Source organism: Alligator mississippiensis, chromosome 4 (assembly GCF_030867095.1).
Source record: "Alligator mississippiensis isolate rAllMis1 chromosome 4, rAllMis1, whole genome shotgun sequence".
Lineage (NCBI taxonomy): Eukaryota > Metazoa > Chordata > Crocodylia > Alligatoridae > Alligator > Alligator mississippiensis.
In genome coordinates this window covers 145,596,326-145,618,776 of record NC_081827.1, presented here as the reverse complement: position 1 = coordinate 145,618,776, position 22,451 = coordinate 145,596,326, and the positions used below count along the sequence as shown (strand labels likewise).

Sequence of the window (22,451 nt, the reverse complement as noted above, 5' to 3'; positions counted from 1 at the left end):
AAAGCCAGCCCTTCCCCCAGGGGCAAAAATCCCAAACAAAATTACATCTAGATATTGTTACAGCAGCTCCTGAAAGAACAATGGCGGCGTTTGTTTGACACATGGTAATTAATGACCTGAAATGTTTTTTAACTCATAACAAATTTCCCTGCACAGTCATTTCTTTTCTAAATCTGTTGCAACTATCCCTGAATCCTGAATTTGATAATAATACTGTGTTGTCTGACACACGAGAAATAAATACATGCACTGCAGTTTCTATCCAGTATTTATTTTATGATGTTACGCAGCTAGCCAGTTGGGTCTTTAAACAACCTCTGGTTTCTAGGATGTCCCTTTCTGAAAGGGGTGTTTCCATTTTTAAGGCCTCATCTTTTTCACATATGATCTCTGGCAGGCTCTGACCCCGCTCTGAGCCTTTCTACATGCTTTATAGTGGGAACAGAAGCAAGCACATCAAGCTCAACCATGCCCTCATGCAGACACCCCACCCTGCAGAGCATCTGCCTTCAGGAGAAGGATGAGTGACCCAGGATTGAGCCCCAGGGGAGGCTATGAAGCTCCCTGCTGGCCACTAAGTGTGGCCCTCCCAGCCCCTCCATGCTCTAGTGCACTAATGGCCTTCAGGGCTAATTTCATGGCCTGTGATCTCCCCTGTATCCACACACATGCTTCACAGAGGTTACCATCACTTAGGTGGGGTACTTTGCCCCCAAGCCAATGTCAGGCCACTTCAGGCTTCTACAACCTTGTTGGGGCCTTGGCATTTCCAGGCTTCACCCCTTTTCTCTCTACCTGGTCCCTTAGCTTAGGCCCACTGCACCAGACCTTGGCTTACAGGCTCTAGCCCCTATCTCGCCCCTTCAGGCTCCAGCCCCTGGCCTTGGTCCCACCCCTCCCAGGCTCTGGCCTTAGCCTTCCTGTCTGCAGCCCGCCTCTCGCCTTTCTGGCTCCAGCCTCAGTCCTCTCCACTTCTGCCTGACTGTGTTGTGAGTCTGGTCCTTGGCAGAGCTCAAAACACCCAGTGCCCCTCAGGCACCACTGTAGCTTGCACCTCTGACCCGGGCAGGCTCAAGCCCTCATGTGTCTTCTGGCATCCTCCATGGCCTCCAGACTTCCCCTGATAGCCACCCCTGGTCCTCCAGTTTGGGCAAAGCAGCTTCGCAACACAAAAACTTCTTGCTCTGGGCAAATGAACATGAGGAAATTAAAAATCAGTCTAGGCTTTTATTTTTAAAGGAATCCTTCCCCCTACTCAGGGTGAACAAAGAAACAAGCCTTCAGTCAGCCGTCCTCCAGCAGGGATCTCACAGTGTTTCTCAGGCAGCTCCTCCCTGCTGAGAGCTCTCTCCACTATGGGGCATTGGCTTCCCTTCTTGTTTCCACCTGCTAGCTTTAAACTCCCCAGAGCAGAGCAGGGCCCCTTTTGAGCCAGGTGATTCTCCCCCATGGGGGACTGGTGCCTCCTAAAACTGGGGGGGCACTAGTGGCTGATCAACTGGAGGAGGGGGTCCCCCAGCGGCTGATCACCCTGCCGGCGGAAGTGCCAGCGGCAACCAGAAGTGCCGCCGGTGCTTCTCTTATGGAGTGCACGGCCAATCTCACCTGCAAGCATCCCCTATGCATCACCGATGTTTTCCAGCCTCAACACAGCCATCCTCCTGGTGGGCATCTTACAGGGGCTCCTCTGGCTGCCCTAGCTGTGCTGTGGCTGCTCAAAAAGGACTCTGCCCTGCTGTCCTATTGCTGGGCAGCTAGCCCAATATTCACAGCCTGTAGGTCTCTGGCAGCTTACTGCCTTGCAGACAGCCCCTAAAGAGCAGCCCTTCCCCTCCGCCCCCACCAAACCTGAGGATCTCCCTGGGACTACTTCTCCCTTAAAGTACTGGGAACCCTGGCTCTCTATTACACTGAGCCTGACTAGGCCCCAACACTCACACTTTTGGCTGGCAGGCTGGATGGGCAGTGCCCAACCCCCCTGTGGGCCAGATCTAGCAGGGCCCCATCTGGCCATGCGCAGTGGGGAGTGGGCAGCCCAGCCCCAATCTAGCTATACAGTGGAAAGGGCCTTGGGGTAGCCCCAACCTGGCCTTGCAGGGGGCAGGGACCATGACCTGCTCAAATGCGGCCTCATGGGGTAAGGGGGCATGACCCAGCCCCATGGGTAAAAGGGGACGTGGTCTAGCCCTGAATCAGCTGCACAGGCTGAGGGGGCATGGCCTGATCTCCAGATGACCAGGTGGAGGGAAGAGGGCATGGCCCAGCCCCGTGGGGACAAGGGGTGCAGCCTGGCTTAAACTCAGCTGTCCTGTAGCCTGCAGGGTGTTGCGGGGTGTGTGTGTGTGTGTGTGTGTGTGTGTGTGTGTGTGTGTGTGTCCTAGCCCGTCACTTGGAGTGGACACCATGTCTTCCAGGAACATGACTGGCAGCAGCTCTTTCTGGCCCTGCTCCAAGCCTCTTGTTCCCAGCCAGGCAGAGTCTCACTGAGGGGGTAGAGTGCAGGGAGAAGGTGCCTGTGGGTGCATGCGTGCGTGTGTCTTTGTGTGTGTGTCCCATCCACGGCATGTCCAAGTGCCTTACAAAAGCCTGTCTCAGCCTGGAGGAGTCTGAATAGACTGGTAGGCCAAGAGCACACTTCTGTCCTTACTGCCCAGGCTGGGCCCAAGGCCCCTGGGGAGTTACCAAGAGGTTTGGGGCTCCAACTAAGGTCAAGTAGGAAGCCTGTGGCAGTGCTGGGGATTGTGGCCAGTATCCTGGGTCTGGCCCAGCACTCCGGCCCATGGTCCTTCCAGTGCCTTAGGGGGCTCACAGCTCCAGACTTCAGGAGCTCCTGCAGCAGCTCCTAGGCCTCCCCTCCCACCAGAGCATCTTCAGGGGCACCTGCATGTTGGCCCACAGTACTGCTGTCCCCCCATTGCCAGCCCAGCAGCATTGCAGGGTCTGAGCACACAGTTTTTAGCAGTGGGAGTGAGAGCCCCCATGGCCGGGGGCTCAGGTCTGTGTCTGTGAGGATCCCAGGCAGCAGCAATCATGGGGTGGAAGAAGAAGGTGTGCTGGTTTCCAAGAACCTCCAGCTGAAGACCTACCTTGTACCCTGCTGGGAAGCGCTGCAGGAAGCATCAAGGCAGCTGAAAGCCCAGGTGGGCTGGGAGCCACGGAGCAGGTGCAGAGTCCCTTGCTGTCATCACAGCCCCGCAGCACTAGCCAAGTTTGCAAAACCTATGGGATACTGGCGGCATTGCCAGAAAATTGACTAGCATACAGAAGCTGCTTAAAGCACTGTAGGCTGCTAAAGTGCTTTAAAATACAGTGCTTCACATGTAATACCTCGTTTAACAAGATTTATTTAAAGTGCTGTACCCATTTTTAAAGTTCTGTAAAGCTGTGCACTTCTGTTAAGTTATGGCAATGATGCCTTTAAATGGTGAAAAATACAACTTCTGTATACACCCTTAGGTGCAAACATCAGCATCATCATCATCATCATCATGTGACAGAGCAGGAGAGCTGGGTTTGAAGCCCCTTTCGCCCAGTGGCCTCATGAGCTTGCGTCTCCTTCTTCCCAGCAAAGTGAACTAACCAGGCCAGCCAGAGGCTGCTCCAGCTTTCCGCTTGAAGCTCAGCCACTGTCCCTTGCATTTCACATGCATTGGCTGAAATGGGCAGGCTGCCCTGGGAGCGCTCCTCTCTCATTGGGAGCAAGATCCGCTCCCTTCCAGGGTAGCAGACATCTCAGCCAGCCGTGCACCCTGTGGCTTGCTCTCGTCCTCCTAGCCCACGTTTCTTATTGCCAGGTTGCCCAGTGGGGCAGCTTCAAGATGTCTAAGGAGAGGTGTGGGTGGGCACTCCTGGCCTGTGGGCTGGTGAGTCATAGTTTGGTTCTTTTCCAGTCTTCAAACATATTTTTATGAGGATGCGAACATCATCCCTACCAGGGCACGGAGCACAGAGCTCAGCCATAGGATCCTCTCTGGCTGGTGCTAAAGGAGCAGCAAGGATCAAGCACTCTCTCCCAGGGCCGAGACCGTGCCCAGGCAGCTGGGAGAAAGCCTCTGGCCCGCACAGCCCAGCTCCGTGCAGGGAAGCACGTCTCGCAGCCCCGGATCTCCAGCCGGGATGGAGGGCTCAGCCCATGGAGACTATGATGACACTTCCCTATAAGCCAGCAGCGCTGCCATGCCCGGCTCGTTGAAGCCCGGGTCGCGCTGGCTCCGTGCCCCTCTCCCCACTGTAAAGCCTTCCCCAGAGCGCAGCTGCGGGGGGGCGGGGCGGCCGGACGCGCCCCCGGGCAGGCGGAGGCGGAGGCGGAGGCGGAGCGCCGTGCCCTGCGCTGCGAGCGTGCCGGGGCCGCGGAGGCAGGCAGCACGGAGACCCCGGAGTCCCTGGACCTTGGGGCAGGGGCGAGGCAGAGCTGTGCCGCGGCGGGGATGCGGGCTCTGCCTCCTGCAGCAGGGGCAATACCCGCTTCGGGGGAGACGCGTGGGAGAGGGAGCCGGCCGGCTCCAGCCGCAGAAAGGGCAGCGCGCAGGAGGGGCGACTCCTCCGCTGCCTTTGGCCGCCGGCGCCACAGCCTGCAGGACAGACAGCGCATGCGGAGCAGCTGCAGAGCAAGCAGGGCCTGGGGAGCCCTTTGCCACACCCGGGCTCAGTGTGCCGGGAGGCCGGGAGAGGCCGAGACCATCGCCCGCCCCGCCCCGCCCCGCCGGAGGAGCTGCAGGCGCAGAGGTGGCGGAGCAGCTCCTGCCGCCGCCTGCACCCGGTGGGCACGGGGCGGCTTCCCCCTCCCGGGTCTCAGCTCTGCCCTCAGGCATCCCTGAGATCCACGTCTCTGACCTGCTTTGCCCCCTCCTTCCGGCTAGCAGGCACCCGAGTCCCGTGTCAGTGCTGCCGCTCCCTGCACCCCTGGCCGCAGGACAGATGTTCTCTCCCGTGCTTATTTCAGACGTGCCTGGACGGGGTGGCCAGACTTGCCTTTCTTTCTGGAAATACCCACAGCTGTTTCTGTGCCGCTCTCTTACTTTCTCTGCTGTGAAAGTTTGACTGGGAAGTGGCCTGCATTTATTCCTTCCTAACAACCTATTGCTGCACCTCGGCTACTGGGTGGTGCAACGAAGTTAAGCGCGTGCGTGTGTGTGTGTGTGTGTAGAAAGGCCCCGCACCTAAATTGTCTTACTGTTGTCTTGGAGACAGCTGGCCCATGAAAAGGACTATGAATGAAGTATCTTTTGTTACAAAACGAGAACTCAGGTTCGTAATGCCACTGCTGCGTTCTTAACAACTGTCATGACACGGCCCGGTGTTTTAATTGTAAAAATGTGCTTCCTGTTTTGTGGGGATGACTGCAAACACAGAGCCATGCTGAGACCTGCTCCCTGTGTAGGTGCACTAATGCTCTAACATCCATGCGTCGGCAATGTGGAGGTGACGCTGCGGACGGTCTAGGGAAGATGCAAAAGGAAAGAATTCTTGTGAGTGATATCTTTTGTTGAACCAACTGCATGACTGGGATAGACACAGACAAGCTTTTGGCTATCACAGATTTTCAAAGAGACCTGAGGAAATATACTGTGTGCAATCTTCTTTTAAAAATTTTTGTTAATTTTTATTTTTTTTGTATTTTGCTGTGCATCATCAGGGCTCAGGGTAGGTCAGCAGACTGAATTTGAGCAAGGAGATCTAAGATGCGCAGCCTTGAAAAAGCATGTGTTAGAAACATGTCTCTTTGCATCCCTGGAAGTCAAATTATTGCACAGATCCATCCCAGACTGATACCATCTGGTTGGATTGCAGCTCAGCTAGTGTCTGGCATCTACTGCTCTCCTGAGGAATCCGTAGTCCAGAAATTATGCTGAGTTAAATCAGGGGCAGGCAATTATTTTGGGCAGAGGGCCACTTACTGAGTTTTGGCAAGCCATCAAAGGCTGCATGAGAGGCAGCCCAGGGCAGATAAATATTAATTTTCTAACTTTTTTAGGGGCCCCGTGGGCTGGATAGAATGGCCTGGCGGGCTGCATCCGGACCCTGGGCAACATTTTGCCCACTCCTGGATTAAGTTCACAGTGGGTAACCCGGTATAGAAGCACACACATGTGCATGCTTGAAAACAAAGCTGTTTTAAGATGAATGATATAAATCAATAACATACACTGTTCTGTGTTTGACTGGTAAACAGAAATGTCAAAGAACTGCAGTGGAAAGGAAGGAGCAGAACCACAGAGTTTTGGGTGCTCGTTTAGTTGTTTGGGACTAACTAGCATGAAGGTAAGAATTAAACAGCGTTATCTTAAAGGTTAGATAGGTCTGTTTTGCTCATGTCCATTTATGTCCTTGGGAAGCTATACTGTATTCCACATTAATTGGAGGTTCCTGAGGCGTGATGGTTTTGTGCCTAGGTGTATGGCATTGCAGTAGTGCAGTTTGGAAATGTCCAAGTTACCTATAACTGTGGCTAGATTGTCACCTGCCAAGATAGGATGGGATGGGATTTCCTAGATGATCTTAAATGATCTAATTCAGAATGCTACAGGAAAACTTGGAGTTAAATCTTGTCTCTCCTGGACATCTCTGACCAGAGACCTGACCAGCCCAAAGCACAGTTTGGCTGAGCCAGGCTGCCAGCTGACAGCACTCCAGCCCCTGTGCTAAGTATATGGGTTTGAATTAGATATTGGTTTCTTGGGTGGGATTAGAGATGGAAATGCTTCTTGGGCCACCCCACACTATGACTGTGTGGCATCAGGACACTCTCCTGGACATCTCTGACCAGCATCTTGCCCACCCAAAGCGCGGCTTGGCCATGCCAGGCTGCCAACTGACAGCCCCCCACTCCCACTGTACTAAATGCATTGGCTTGAATAAGGAATTGGCTTTTGTGCTGGGATTATACTTAGAAATCCTTTTTGGGCCATGCTGTGACACACCTCTGTGCCACCAGGGAACTCTGCTGGACATCTCTGACAAGAGACTTGCCTGGCCCAAAACATGGTTTGCCTCTGCCAGGATGCTAACTGACAGCACCCCAGCCACTGTGCTAAATATATGGACCTAAATAATGTCCTCTCCCCTCCAGTGCTTCGGGTCTGACCCCATCCCCCTCCCAACTTCGGATCTGAGCCCAGTCCCCTCCTTCCTCCCACCACTTCAGTTCAATCCCATTCCCACCCCCTCTCCGCCACTTCAGGTCTGACCCCGCTCCCCTCCTCCCACCCCAGCCACTTTGGGTCTTCCTGCCCCCCATCTCCCCCTGGCTGCCGGTTGTTCTGGGGGGCATCCAGGATGGGCAGCCAGTGCAATACCCCATTTGCCCTCAGGCAGGGAGGCCGGGGGCCCTTGGGCGGCTGGGGCACATTCCCCACCGCCAAAATTCCCTGGCAGCGGTGCAAACTTGGGCCCACGCAATGTGTGCTACCCAGTCAATAGCCACCCGCCCTCTTGGGGGTGCACACGCAGTTGGCTAGAAGCATTATGGACAGTCAGACATACAGACACACAGACAGACAGACTAAGCCTTTTATTATATTAGCGGGCTTGGGGCGGGGAGCGGGGCTGCAGTTAGCAGCATGGCATGAAGAAACCATGCTCTGGGCCGGGCAAGACTCTGGTCAGGTATGTCCAGGGCAGTCTACCGGTGCCACAGAGTCATAGTGTGGGGTGGCCAAGAAGGATTTCCATCTCTAATCCCAGTTCAGAAAGAGTTCCTTATTAAAGCCATTGTCCTTAGTACAGTTGCTGGGAGGAGTGGTGGGGGAGGTGGCGGGGAGGCTCTAAGGTGGCAGCGTGGCAGAACCAAACCGTGCTTTGGGCCAGACACTACTCTGGTCAGGGATGCCTGGGAGAGTCACCCAGTGCCACAGAGTCAGAGTGGGGTGGTCCAACAAGGACTTTGTCTCTAATCCCGGCCCAGAAAACAGTTCCTTATTCAAGCCATTTTACTTAGAACAGTGCCTGGGGTGCTGTCAGATAGCAGCCGGGCACAGCCAAACCGCCTTTTGGGCCAAGCAAGTCTCTGGTCAGAGACGTCCATGAGAGTCCTCCGGTGGCGCAGAGGTATGCCATGGGGTGACTCAAGAAGGATTTCTAGCTGTAATCCTAGCCCAAAAGCCTGTTTCTTCCTCAGGTTCACATACTTAGCACAGTGGCTGGGGTACTGTCAGTTGGCAGCCTGGCACGGCCAAATCGCGCTTTGGGTCAGGCAAGTCTCCGGTTAGATACGTTCATGAGTGTCCCCTGGTGGCACAGAGATGTAGTCTGTGGTGGCCCAAGAAGGATTTCTAGCTATAATCCCAGCCCAAACCCAGTTCCTTATTCAAGCCCCATTATACTTAGTAGAGTGGGCATGGGGGCTGTCAGTTGGCAGCCTGGCATGGCCAAACCATGCTTTGGGCCAGGCAGGACTGTGGTCAGGGTTCTTTGGGACAGTCCCTCAATGGCATAGACAGGAAGTTTGGGGTGGCCCAAGAAGTATTTTGCCCCATAATCGCTTCCTAATCTGAGCTTCATTTCAGGTTCTGGATTTGATGTTGGATATTATTTTACATGTTAATTAGTATATCTGCCTTGCTAATGAAGTGCTCTCTCTTTAGAATGTGTAATTCATTAATAGCAAGCTTTTATTGGATCTAGATTAGCTTTTGAAAAAGGAAGCAGGAACCAGGAATAGGAAACCGGGAACAAGGAATAAGGAACTGGGAATAAGGAACCAACTTCAGGCTCATTGAAAGATAAAAATATTTCAGGTTCATTGAATTTGCACCTCTCATTTCCCAAGAAATGGCCAACAATTTAACCGGCCTGCTCTTGAAACTGCCCAACTGGGCAACTCAGAGGGGAAGATATTTAGGGCAAAGAGGAAGAGAGCAAGGAAGAGGTGGGGTAGGTTAGTGACATGGTCAAAGCCCTGGAAGGGAAGAAGTTCCAGATCCCCCACAGATTTTCTGCGCTTTGCATTTCATATTCATTGGATAACATGGAGAAATAGCAACAGGATAGTGTCTGCCCCACTGGGGACATTCTCTTGATGTCCTGCTGTCTTCCAGAAATTGTCAGGTTAGCACTACTAATGTACTTTCTATCCCATGTCCTGACCAAACTGTATTACACTGGGTGGTTCTTGTTTTGTTTCCTTCCTTCAGTATTTGCTTCAGTTTCTACTGGTCTGTAGTTTGCTCAGGAACAGAAGGTTTGATCTTGGGTGGGTGGCTGGTGGTTATATCCGGCTTATCCAGTATAGGATTCTTTGCTCTTGGTTAGACTACTGTGTGCTTGAAGGAGAGGTGGAAAAATCTCTTCAGTGAGCCTGAATATTCAGCTTTAAAATTTCCCGAAGGTCTCAGTGGCACAGGCCCCCATTGTGGCAAAAATGTCTCATGATCTCACTACACAAAGGACCTCACAGCTGAGAACTGTAATCTCACTACACAAAAGGCTTCACAGCTGAGAACTGCAAATTGTTTCTTTTTCTTTTCTTTCTTCCTGCACTAGATAATCAGTAGCATAATAAAGAACAGTCTGAACAAATGCTCGGTTCGCGATAAGGCTGATTCCTGTGGGAACACAAAGATTAGTTACTGCCTGCTTTGCACATAAATTTTGCAACCCTTGTTACTTGCCCGTTTTAGGACTACGCATGTACTAAATTTTGCAGAGAACTGTAGCCAATCCCAGATTGCCACAATGGAATCTTGTTCATGAGAGGTATAAAAATGTAACTTTGGGCGTGGCTAGGGGTCAACTCGGCTTTGAGCATTGAACTCCCTTGTCGATCTGTTTGCAAATAAATAAACTCGAGTTGGACCCGGCCTGAGTGTGTGTGACTCTGTCCTTGAGGTATATTGCAAAAGCCTCCAGGGGCACGAAACTAGCCGTTTGTGCAACAATTTGGCGAGCCAGCCAGGAGAAGCTCTTGGACCACCCGGGGTCAGATGACAAGACCGGAAAAGGTGTCCATGGAGTGGCCACCAGACCGCTTTTGGAGTCTGCCACAGCACTGGAACCGTGAGTCGGGACACCCGGGAGGTTAAAGGCTCTCCCTTAAATGAGTCAACCAGGCTAAGTGGGTCCAAAGAGACGGCACCAGGGTGTTGACGGAGTAAGTATTCGTTTGCCTTGTGTCATGTGGGTAGTCTTTCAGGGACTTTGTTGAGTAGTCTTTCGGGGAATTTGGAATTTTGGAACGTTCAGTATATAAGTCTGGACATTAGCCCCGGGGACTTTGTTTTGAGTGATTTTGTTTTAGCGTTCAGCATATAGGTCTGAATTTTGATTGACACAATGGGTTCGGATAGCTCCCGAGAAGAAAACTCCACAACCCCATTAGGATGCATGCTAAGAAACTTTAGTAAGTTTAAAGGGGATTATGGGGTAGGAATGTTAAAGATAGATTGATAACTCTCAGTTGGAGTGGCTGGATGCCGGTTCTTTCGATGTGAATCTGGCTAAGGCGGTATGGGGGAGGAGGTAGGTCTGACTGAATGAATGTGCGTCTGTGTATTTAGAAAAATGAGCCACTGACCAGGTCTGGGACTAAGGCTGAGTCTAGCCGCCCCGATTCTGCCTGATAAGGTAGTGTCGAATGCAAGGGGGCTCAGCTGGAACCTCGTGACCCAGTGGACAGGTGTCTGAGTGATTTTTGTCTTTTCCAAATCCGTTGTCCCAGTATCTTCTATCAAGGGCAGGAGTGAAAGAATCCCTTTTGTGTTTCCCTCCCTCCTTCCACTGTATGAGCCGGTGTCGGGTCAGTGGCCTTGGGTCTGGGCAGTAAAGACTGCGGGGCAAGGCACTGAGCAGCCCGGACGTCCTGAATAAGCCTTTCCTGTGTCTTTTTGTGTGTTCAAAATCATGGTGACTGGATCCGAACCTTATTAAATACAAGTCAGTTTAAAACCTTACTGCTGCCTAGAATTTTGTCTGGTAAAGGATCCTATTTTTGTGTCTGATAACATACGTTGTATTTGGGGAAAAACTGCTCAAAGCACCCTTATCCGACAGCACGTCTGGCTTGTCGTAAATTAACTAGGACGCTGGGAGAAAGCCCCGGGTCCTCTTTAATTCTGATAGTGAGGGAAGATCTGACTCAAGGGTTAAGGCGCAGGGATGAGGCTAAAACACCACCGGACACAGACCAAACGGATTGGGAAGAGATAGCTGATGCAAGTCGTTCTAAAACACCTCCCCCGTATGAGGAAAAAGCTGCAAAAGACTGAGGGGGCAGCGGGTAAACTGCTTTCAGAACTCGTAGAGATTGCGTATGAAGTTTATGGGAATCGTGATCAGGTGGCAGAGAGGAGAGAGGAAAAGCATGGACAAAAACAGATGGCAATGCTGGCAGCTGCCTTGGGCAAAAGCACAAATACCGGTGGGGGATGGAAGGAGAAACCTGCGGGGGGGGAAGAAGAAAGGAAAAGGCCGACCTAAGCCTGATAAGTGTGCATATTGTCGAGAGAAGGAACACTGGAAGAGGGATTGCCCTAAGCTGAAGGACAAACAGAAGGAAAGTCAGCGGGGGGGCCGCCAGATGTGTGTGGACTCCTTGGGGGAAGATTCAAGCTGAAGGGGACCGGGAAGCCCCCTTTAGCTAAAGAAAGCGGAAAGCATGTAACTGTAGAAGGCATTGAAGGAAGGTGAATTAAATTACCTGTGTGTAAGCCTCTCCTCACGAAAGTTGGGAATAACATGTTGGAGCATGCCTTTGTAGTTTTACTAACAAAGCTACAAGCTGAAATCTGCCGTGAAAACCTGATTGTAATGCGGCTGTCAGTAAAACAGGGCTCAAATTACCAAACAGCCCTCCGGGCAGCCGAGACTGTGCCAGAAGCCAAAGCAATTGAGATTTTAGAGAATATTGATTCATGTATATGGGCAGATGGCGCCTCCTTCAGGTTGGTATAAAACCTGAAGGCTGTAAACAAAAAAAAAAAAAGATTTTAGTGGATCATCCTATGGTTCCAAATCCCCACACCATTCTGACCCAAGTTCCAGCAGATGCCAAGGTGTTTTAAAAGATGCTTTCTTCTCTATTCCGCTACACGAAGATAGTCAGAAATTGTTTGCCTTTGAATGGGAGGACCCAGATACGTATCATAAGACTCAATTGTTATGGACAGTGTTACCCCAGGGATTTGTCTCATCCCCCCATATCTTTGGAACAGCATTGCAAAAAGACCTGGAGCATTGGAAAGGGAGACACCCTGAGGTGGCGTTGTTGCAGTATGTTGATGATTTATTAGTAGCAAGTCCCGATGTGCAGATGGGAAAGAGAGCGACAGAATCCTTGCTGAATACCCTGGGAAAGAAAGGGTATAAAGTGTCACGGGAAAAGGCTCAAATTTGCCAGCCAAAGGTCACCTTTTTGGGTTATGAGATTGAGGAGGGGGTTCGGGCTCTGAGTAGAGATCGAATTCAAGCAATACAGGATATGCCTGCTCCCAAAAACCCCAAAGAGCTGCAAGCTTTCCTGGGACTAACCGGGTTTTGTAGACTGTGGATTCCCGATTATGGGGGGAAAAGCCAAACCCCTATATGAATCCCTCACAAAGGAGGGTCTCACAAATTGGAAATGGACTAAGGAAAACCAACATGCATTTGAGTTGTTAAAAGCTGCCCTCTTGCGACCCCCAGCGTTGATGATTCCAAACGGGCGCAAGCCCTATAGACTGTATGTGCATGAGAATAAGGGGGTGGCCTCAGGGGTCTTAACTCAACCAGTGGGCCCAACTTGGAAGCCCATGGGCTACTACTCCAAGGTCCTAAACCCGGTGGCGAAGGGGTGGCCTGCATGTTTGAGGGCTGTCGCTGCCACAGCTACTCTTGTGGAGGAGGTTCAAAAGATTGTTATGGGAGCTGATCTGGAAATACATACCCCACATGGAGTTCCCCAAATCCTTGGAGGAGAGGGAGGAACATTTTTAAACCCCTCCAGACAATCCAGATATGAAATCTTTCTCCTATCTAATCCAGGCCTTACCTTCAAGCACACCGCTGCTTTGAACCCAGCCACCCTGATGCCAGAACCGGGATCTCCATGCCATGATTGTTTAGAAGTATTGACTCAGACAGTACTGATTCGTCCTGACTTGACAGATGACCCACTTGAGAACCCAGAGGAGGAGTTCTTCGTAGACGGTTCAAGTAGTGTAATACATGGCGTACGGCATACGGGGTGTACTGTGGTAACATTGACTGAGACTATGTGGAAAGAAAAGCTCCCTGCAAATTGGTCAGCACAAGCAGCGGAGCTCACTGCCCTGACACGCGCGTTGGAATTAAAAACACGAGGGCCAACGTGGCAGCCAAAGAGGCAGCACAGACGGGAGGAGAGGCAGTGTTTCAGGGTTCGGCCCACGGGGTGCCCTTTTGCTTAGAAGACTGTAAAATACAATATGGCCCAGGATCGAATCAGCTAGCCGCAGAGCTCAAAGCCATCAAGAATCCTCAGGGATGGTGGGTCGTACCCGGAGGAAAGGTATTAGTACCCCGATGCATCTTAGGGGATGTACTCCACCGGTTACACTATTCCACCCACATGGGGGGCACTGCCATGGGAGATCTGTTAGTTCGTCAGATAGTGGCTCCAGGACTCTATTTTGACGCCCAGAGAGTGGCCTCTCAGTGCCCAACCTGCCAAAAGGTGAACCCAAAACCCGTAAGACCAACAGCCCCCATGGGAGAAAGACAGTGGGCCCATTATCCTGGACAAGCCTGGCAGATTGACTTCGCTGAACTTCCTAAGTCCGGTCGTTACCGTTATCCGCTGGTATTGGTCGATCAACTGACTGGATGGGTGGAAGCGTACCCCACAAGAACGGCTACCGCATCCATGGTGACACGAGTACTACCTCATGAGATAATACCCCGATTTCTGTTGCCTGAGTCTATTGAGTCAGATCAAGGAAGTCATTTTGTGGGGAAAATAGTACAGGAAGTGTCCAAAGCTTTAGATATCACATGGAAACTCCGTGCTCCATGGAGACCCCAGAGTTCAGGTCAGGTGGAGCGCATGAATAGAACGCTGAAAGCGATGTTAACGAAAATCTGTATTGAGACTCATTTGAAATGACCGCAGGCACTCCCACTGGCTTTAACTCGTATTTGTAGCGCACCACGTAGAGGGATTAAATTGTCACCTTTTGAATTAATGTTTGGTATGCCTCCCAGAGTCTTGCCAGCAGGGTGGAGGGAACAGATTACTGTAGATTTGGGAAAATCTGAAATTTGGGAACATGTTATCGCCTTGCAGTCTGTTTTGTCTTCCCTACACAGGTTCGCTGCACCTTTCCAGAGTCTCCCGCTTGATGCGCCGATCCACAACTTTAAACTGGGTGACCAGGTCCTGGTACAGAAGTGGAGAAAGAATCCTCTTGCGGAAAGGTGGGAGGGACCCTACCAGGTGCTGCTGACCACACACAGCTGTTCGCTTATGAAACAGCAATAAGTGGACCCATTGCTCGAAGGTGAAGCCTTTTCATCAGGAGGACACCAACTCCTAGGGTGTGGTCACTCTGGAAGCTGATAACACCCGGGAACAAAAAGCCAACAAATGGAAAAGTAAACCTGCTGGAGGTTTAAAGTTACGCTTGCAAAGATGTGAACCCTAATCTATTTGTTGGGACTCTTATCCCTTTTAGGTATATCAAACCCAAAGGTTATGTCCACCTGTTGTTCTCAAAATGAGCTTGCAACCATCAGTAAGGCTCAGTACGACTGCAAAATCGCTTAGCTCTTGATTATTTACTTGCAAGTGAAGGAGGGGTGTGTAAAAAGCTGAACTTGTCAAACTGTTGTGTCAATATCAACGATAATGGTGAGGTAATCAAAGCCTTAGCAGATAAAATGGAAAAGGTCGCACATGTCCCCGTCCAAACATGGAATGGGTGGAATTTTGATTGGTTTACATCCTGGCTTCCCAATTTTGGATGGTTAAAAGGAGTTTTCTTCGTCTTGTGCCTGCTAATGTCAATGCTTTGCTTGCTCCCCTGTATTTTACCCTGTCACATAGCCCTCGTAAAACGGACAATACAGTCAGTCTTCAACCGAGAAATGTTTGTGCATTATCAAAAATTAACACTGGCTGAAACCTATTAAGATGAGAGTTAGAAAGCATCTTGAGGGGGGGAATTGTGGCAAAAATGTCTCATGATCTCACTACACAAAGGACCTCACAGCTGAGAACTGTAATCTCACTACACAAAAGGCTTCACAGCTGAGAACTGCAAATTGTTTCTTTTTCTCTTCTTTCTTCCTGCACTAGATAATCAGTAACATAATAAAGAACAGTCCGAACAAATGCTCGGTTCGCGATAAGGCTGATTCCTGTGGGAACACAAAGATTAGTTACTGCCTGCTTTGCACATAAATTTTGCAACCCTTATTCATAGATTCATAGATGTTAGGGTCGGAAGGGACCTCAGTAGATCATCGAGTCTGACCCCCTCCATAAGCAGGAAAGAGTGCTGGGTCTAGATGACCCCAGCTAGGTACTCATCTAACCTCCTCTTGAAGACCCCCAGGGTAGGGGAGAGCACCACCTCCCTTGGGAGCCCATTCCAGACCCTGGCCACTCGAACTGTGAAGAAGTTCTTCCTAATGTCCAATCTAAATCTGCTTTCTGCTAGCTTGTGGCCATTGTTTCTTGTAACCCCTGGGGGCGCCTTGGTGAATAAATACTCACCAATTCCCTTCTGTGCCCCTGTGATGAACTTATAGGCAGCCACAAGGTCACCTCTCAACCTTCTCTTGCGGAGGCTGAAAAGGTCCAGTTTCTCTAGTCTCTCCTCGTAGGGCTTGGTCTGCAGGCCCTTGACCATACGAGTTGCCCTTCTTTGGACCCTCTCCAGGTTATCCGCATCCTTCTTGAAGTGTGGTGCCCAGAATTGCACGCAGTACTCCAACTGCGGTCTGACCAGTGCCTGATAGAGGGGAAGTATCACCTCCTTGGACCTGTTTGTCATGCATCTGCTGATGCACGATAAAGTGCCATTGGCTTTTTTGATGGCTTCGTCACACTGCCGACTCATGTTCATCTTGGAGTCCACTAGGACTCTAAGATCCCTTTCCACCTCTGTGCCACCCAGCAGGTCATTCCCTAGGCTGTAGGTGTGCTGGACATTTTTCCTCCCTAGGTGCAGCACTTTGCATTTCTCCTTGTTGAACTGCATCCTGTTGTTTTCTGCCCACTTGTCCAACCTATCCAGGTCTGCCTGCAGCTGTTCCCTGCCCTCTGGCGTGTCCACATCTCCCCATAGCTTTGTGTCATCTGCAAACTTGGACAGAGTACGTTTCACTCCCTCGTCCAAGTCACTGATGAAGACATTAAAGAGTATCGGTCCAAGGACCGAGCCCTGCGGGACCCCACTGCCCACACCCTTCAAGGTCGAGACCGACCCATCCACCACGACTCTCTGGGTGCGACCCTCTAGCCAATTAGCCACCCACCGGACTCTGTAGTCATCCACGTCACAGCCTCTTAACTTGTTCACCAGTATGGGGTGGGATACCGTATCGAAGGCCTTCCTGAAGTCTAAGTATACGACATCGACCCCTCCTCCTGTGTCCAGGCGTTTCGTAACCTGGTCATAGAAAGAGACTAGATTGGTCAGGCACGATCTGCCCGCCACAAACCCATGCTGGTTTCCCCTCAGCATAATTTGCCCTGCTGGGCTCTCACAAATGTGAGCCTTGATAATTTTTTCAAAGACTTTACCAAGGATGGAGGTGAGACTGACTGGCCTATAGTTGCCCGGGTCCTCCTTCCTCCCCTTTTTGAAAATGGGGACCACATTAGCCCTTTTCCAGTCCTCCGGGACTTGGCCCATGCACCACGAGCGTTCGAATATTCCCGCCAGTGGCTCTGCAATGATGTTGGCCAGTCCCTTCAGCACCCTCGGATGGAGCTCATCCGGGCCTGCCGACTTAAAGGCATCCAGTTCTTCCAAGTGACTCTGCACCATCTCAGGATCTACGCATGGAAGTCTGGCGCCTTGCTGCTGCCTCTCTACAACCCCAGTGAGAGACTTGTCGTGTCCCTCACTTAGGAACACTGAGGCAAAGAACTCATTGAGGAGTTCAGCCTTGTCCCCCCTGTCTGTCACCAATTGTTTCTGCCCATTTAGCAGGGGTCCTATTCCTCCCTGGTCCTTCCTTTTACTCGCTAGATATCTAAAAAACAATTTCTTATTGTCTTTTACTTGGGTTGCCATCCTCAGCTCCATGGTAGCTTTGGCCCGCCTAACTGCCTCCCTACAAGCACGAACAGAGGAGGTATATTCGTCTTTAGTGATCTCACCTTGTTTCTACTTTTTATGTGCTCCCCTTTTGGCCCTTAGGCTGCCCTGGATTTCTCTGGTCAGCCATGGAAGCCTCCTGGCCCCTTTCCCTCTTTTGCCTCTCTCGGGGATCATCTTGCTTTGTGCCCGAAGGATTGTTTCCTTAAGGCACAGCCACCCTTCTTGGGCTCCCATCCCTTCAAAACTCCTACTCTGCAGTGCGTCCTTGACTAATCGCCGGAGTTCATTGAGATCAGGTTTCCTAAAGTCTAGCACTTTCACCCTACTAGTTACCTTACCCACTCAACGTCTGATGTTGAATTCTATTATTAGGCGATCACTGTCGCCCAAATGGCTACCGATCTGGAGGTCCCCTACCATGTCATCCCCTGTTGCCAATACCAGATCCAGTATGGCATTCCCCCTAGTGGGACCATGTACCTCCTGTGTCAGGTGGAGGTCCTGTACACAGGTTAGAAACCTGCGTGAGCGGTGAGACTTTGCTGTCTGTGTCTCCCAGCAGATGTCCGGGTAGTTTAGGTCCCCCATGACTACCGCCTCTTTAGCTTTTATGGTCTCCGAGAGTTGCCTCAGGAGCCCCGCATCTATTTCTTCCCCTTGATGTGGGGGTCTGTAGCAGACCCCTACCACTAAATCCCTTTCTCCTTGCCCCCCATGTAGCCTAACCCACAATCCTTCTACTTCCTCAACCTTGGATTCTGTCTTGATGAGGGTTGATGTATATTGCTTACTGACATAAAGTGCAACCCCCCCCCCCTTTCTTCCCCGACCTGTCCTTTCTGTACAATCTATAGCCCTCAATATGTACCACCCAGTCGTGGGATGAATTCCACCAGGTTTCTGTTAGCCCCACTAAGTCAAGTAACCTTGTTACTTGCCCGTTTTAGGATTACGCATGTACTAAATTTTGCAGAGAACTGTAGCCAATCCCAGATTGCCACAATGGAATCTTGTTCATGAGAGGTATAAAAATGTAACTTCGGGCGTGGCTAGGGGTCGACTCAACTTTGAGCATTGAACTCCCTTGTCGATCTGTTTGTAAACAAATAAACTCGAGTTGGACCCAGCCTGTGTGTGTGTGACTCTCTCCTTGAGGTATATTGCAAAAGCCTTCAGGGGCACGAAACTAGCTGTTTGTGCAACACCATCAGGGAGATGCTTCCGTGTAAGCCAACCCTGCCTTCACTGGGGCACCATGCAGTGCAGGGATCCACCCACAGCCTCTCGCATGATAAGGGCTCTGCAGCTCTAGGAACCTTGTCTATGGTGTTGCTACTTCAGGGACTGTAAATATGTTTTTAAATTTCTCTAGGTTACATTAGACCTAAGAAGGGACTTCTAGTCATTGTGCATGTTATTTTTTAAACATCTTTTTAAACTTCAATGGCTAATTTTTATTTAGATGAAAGGAAGGGACTTTGTAAAGTCATCTCCCAACCTGAAATATTTCTATTAAGATGTAAAAATGAATATACAGTAGAAATGGCAAATTTCTTGTGTGGCAAGAGATTCATTTCATTTTGATTTTTTTGTTATGGCTCATGGACTGGAGCATAAACTTCATTCACTAACTTTACAACTAAATTCATACCCATGTCAGTGTGAAGTTTGCACAGAAATCAATGCAGGACATGGTTTCTGTGCAGTTACCAAAGGTGTAGTTGTAATGATGGGTACACATTCACTTCCCTTTAGTACCACTGGTATTTTTCCCCTTTCTTTTCTTTGTCTTTCCTTACTTTACTTTCCCTGTTCCTTTGGCCTTCCCGATATTTGAGTATCTCCTGTCTTTCCTTAGTGTTTCTCTCCTTCAGCAGCTTTTGACTGCTTAGTGGTCATGAGTATCTTCCACAAGGCCTTCGATGAAATAGCAATGAAATGGTTAGTGGTTAATTTAACTGAGATGGTTAAAGTGTCATCTGATGGAATTATAGAAAACTGTGGTCTGTTAGCCAGTGTGGATGAATTCACCATAATTCTGATTCTCTACTAGTGCTACCCCGCCTCTCTCAATTATTAACTCTGTATAAGTGATCACTACTTGATAATTCATGCTGATTTACATTCCCCTGGGAATGGTACATTAATTAGGGCTAACTATAAGCGGTGTGGGGGAGTTTCTAGTTCTCGGGGCCATTGTTTCAGGCTTCCTGTACACACATACCTGTCTTTATTGCTTAAATATTACTTGCATCCCATTTACATCCCTGTTTCTCAGTGTGATAATCCTAAATTCACCGCTTTTCTTTCAGATAAGCGGTCATTCCTACAGGACTTTAAGAGCCCAAAAAGGAAAAGCAACTGCATCTACATTGTCAGTATAATTCTGCTCCTTCTTATCATTGGGGCCTTAGCAATTGCACTAGGTAAGTTGTTTTGATTATTGGGAAGAGCTGGAGTAATACTCTGTTACAGGGGTCAGCAACATTTTTGGTCAGGATGCTAAAAATGAGTGCAACCTTGACTTATAAGGTGTTGGCATGCCAGGGACAAATGATAGAGCAGCCGTGAGGGCCTGATCCTTGTCGTGGTAGCGCACCCCGACCCCTTCCCCACCATTTGCCCTGAAGCATACATTCCAAGAAAAAGACCCTTGTGTGCCAGGAGTTGGCTACACCTATTACCTTCTTTTAAATATATATTTTTATCTCTAATTGACACTCCTAAGCTTTGTGCAGGTAAATAGTAAAATTATTCTCCACTGTTACATGATGTGCAAGGAGCTAAAATTACCCATGTCTTCACTTCTTGATCCCTCTGCAGTCCTAACAGATGTTTACTTGAACAGCAATGTAAAATAGTCACCCAGAAATGCTATTGTAGTTAAATGCTCATTTACTGTCATTTTAATTATGTTTTAATTCCTAGTTTTGAAACAGCTCATGTTCATTCTGCCCTGGTGAAATTCCTTAAAGGTGCTTTTGGGATAGGCCTGAAAATGCCATTTACACTAAAGGGAAGGCAGAGGGGAAATCAGCCAAAGAGATTGGTTCCCAACCAGTATTGTTTTGTTGCTTTTTATTTTTTGCTTTATTTTCTTAATCCCCCTTTTTGACCCAAGGGGCCAGCCAAATTCACGGGTTGTCGTGGTTAGCTGAACAACCTGCAGGTCCCTACAGATTGGAACACAAGTTGTACTGGGGATCATTTGCAAGGTGACACCATGAAGCTCTGTGTTCTTGGAGGATTTGGGGATGGCTCTGAGCACGTGCTGCACCACATGGCTGCAAACAGCAGCACCGAGCAGACCACTCTTCTAATGAAGATCCAAGTTCTTGCAATTCAAATGGAGTTACTTTATAACTGCACAGAGCTGTCTGCATGAAACATGGTGGCAGCAGATGAGAACCACAGTGAAGAATGTGTGATTTGAAGCATCACCCACACAGGGAAGAAAGCAGGCAGCACGGAGGGCCTCAGACCCCTTGCATATTTGGATTTCTATCAAGAAACCTGGCAGCAGCATGGAAGCACTGGAAGGAAGAGCTAAACTTATACACATGGCTGACTCTGCTGGACAAGATGAGAAAATAAAGATAAATCTTTCTCATTACCTCATCAGGACAAAGGGCAAAGAAGTGAGTGCAACACTTCTGAGGGGCCTAATATGTCAGAGCAGCTGAGGAGGGCTTTTGATAAGTAAAAATTAAGTTAAAAGTGAGACTGTGGAAAGGTACTCTTTTGGGCGGGGGGGGGTGGCTTTTGAGGTGGGGGGTTGCACAGTGGGGGGTTTTTTTTAAACCGGGAATCAGGATTTAGAAGAGGAATAGATAATGATGTTACAGAGCTGAAAACATTGGCATCCAGTATAATTTTGGGACCATAACATACTCTCTTATTAGAGACAGAATTATTTGTGGGACGTCTGATCCTATCCTAGGGAAGAGATTGTTTAGAGAGGCTGATCTGCCTCTGGGCAAGTGTCCAAATTTTACAAGCAGCTGAATCAGTTAAGGGAAGAATCACAACAATTGCTGGTGTAGAACAAATACACAGGGTCAATATGAAGAGACCCGGGAGCCAGAACAAAGATGGGACCCCTGAAAATGTGGTCCCTGGGCTCCAGTGCTGGTACTAAGGGAAACAGGATGCAAGACAGAAGAAGTGCCTAACATATGGCAAAGATGCCTTAGCTTTGGGACACAAAAACAGGTTTTGTGTCCCAATGCTGCAACATCCGCAAAAGAAATAAAGCCAGAATATAAACAGTAAGGGAGGACACTGAAATGTTTGATAAGTGAGGTGAAGACTTTTCTGTGACTTTCGTAGTTTGAAATACTCTGAACATGCATGCTGTACAGAAGAAAGCTGATAAACTGTCACCTGCTATATTTGCAGCTCTGCTAATGAACCAGCAGTCAGTCAGATTTCAGCTTGATTGTGGAACCAGATGCAATGTAATTCCTACAGAACTACTCTCAACAGTGAAATCAAATTGGAGAGGTGCGAGCAAATGTAGAGGGACCTACTTAAATTGTGGTTTTGCGATTTGTATGGAAACTATGAAAAATGGCATTTGCTGCGATTACCACGAAAAATACGTTTCCCACAATTTTGTGTGGAATCAGTGAAAAAAACAAAATAAAATAAAAGCTTAGCAGAATACGAAGAAAGCATGGCAATTCCTGCAGGCATTGAGCAGGTGGGTTGAGAGAGTGCTACTGTAGAGGGCGCTACACAGTGAGGACGCTAGTCAGGAGAGTGAAAGAGTTTTGGCCCCTTCTTTTAAGAAGTCATATGCAATGCTGCAATCTGAAGATGTTGAATGAAAAGAAATCCATAGAAAGCTAATTACATTTCAGCTCAGAACCGTGTAAGGAAGCTCCCTTTAGGAACCTTGCATGGAGATGGTGGTAAATGATTTTGTTCACTGTGGATTGTGACCCTAGATGCATCAAGGAAAAACAGCACTGATTGGCATTTAGAGTCTGAATTGCATCTAAAACAAAAGGCTGCTGCAGAGCCTGAAGGTTAGAGCAAGAAACAAAGAACTATGTCCTCAATCTTTAAAAGAACCGCTGAAAGCAGTTTGACAAGAAGAAAGGCTACATTCGCACTAGTGGAGGCATTCATGGCCGACAGCATTCCTCTGGAGAAAACTGATTAGCAGGGCTGTCCCGTCCTATCCTTTGAAATCTGAGGCCGCAGTAGGCCTCTGCAACCAAGGCCGCA

The 22,451-nt window shown here is 49.5% G+C and overlaps 1 long non-coding RNA gene across 1 annotated transcript; it reads left to right on the top strand.

The window, feature by feature from the left end:
• Nucleotides 1-4,290: 4,290 nt before the first annotated feature.
• Nucleotides 4,291-18,346, top strand: LOC132250240 (uncharacterized). Its single transcript, XR_009461894.1, has 2 exons — nt 4,291-6,261; nt 14,257-18,346. It is a non-coding gene; the product is annotated as an uncharacterized LOC132250240 (long non-coding RNA).
• The last annotated feature ends 4,105 nt before the right edge of the window (nt 18,347-22,451 follow it).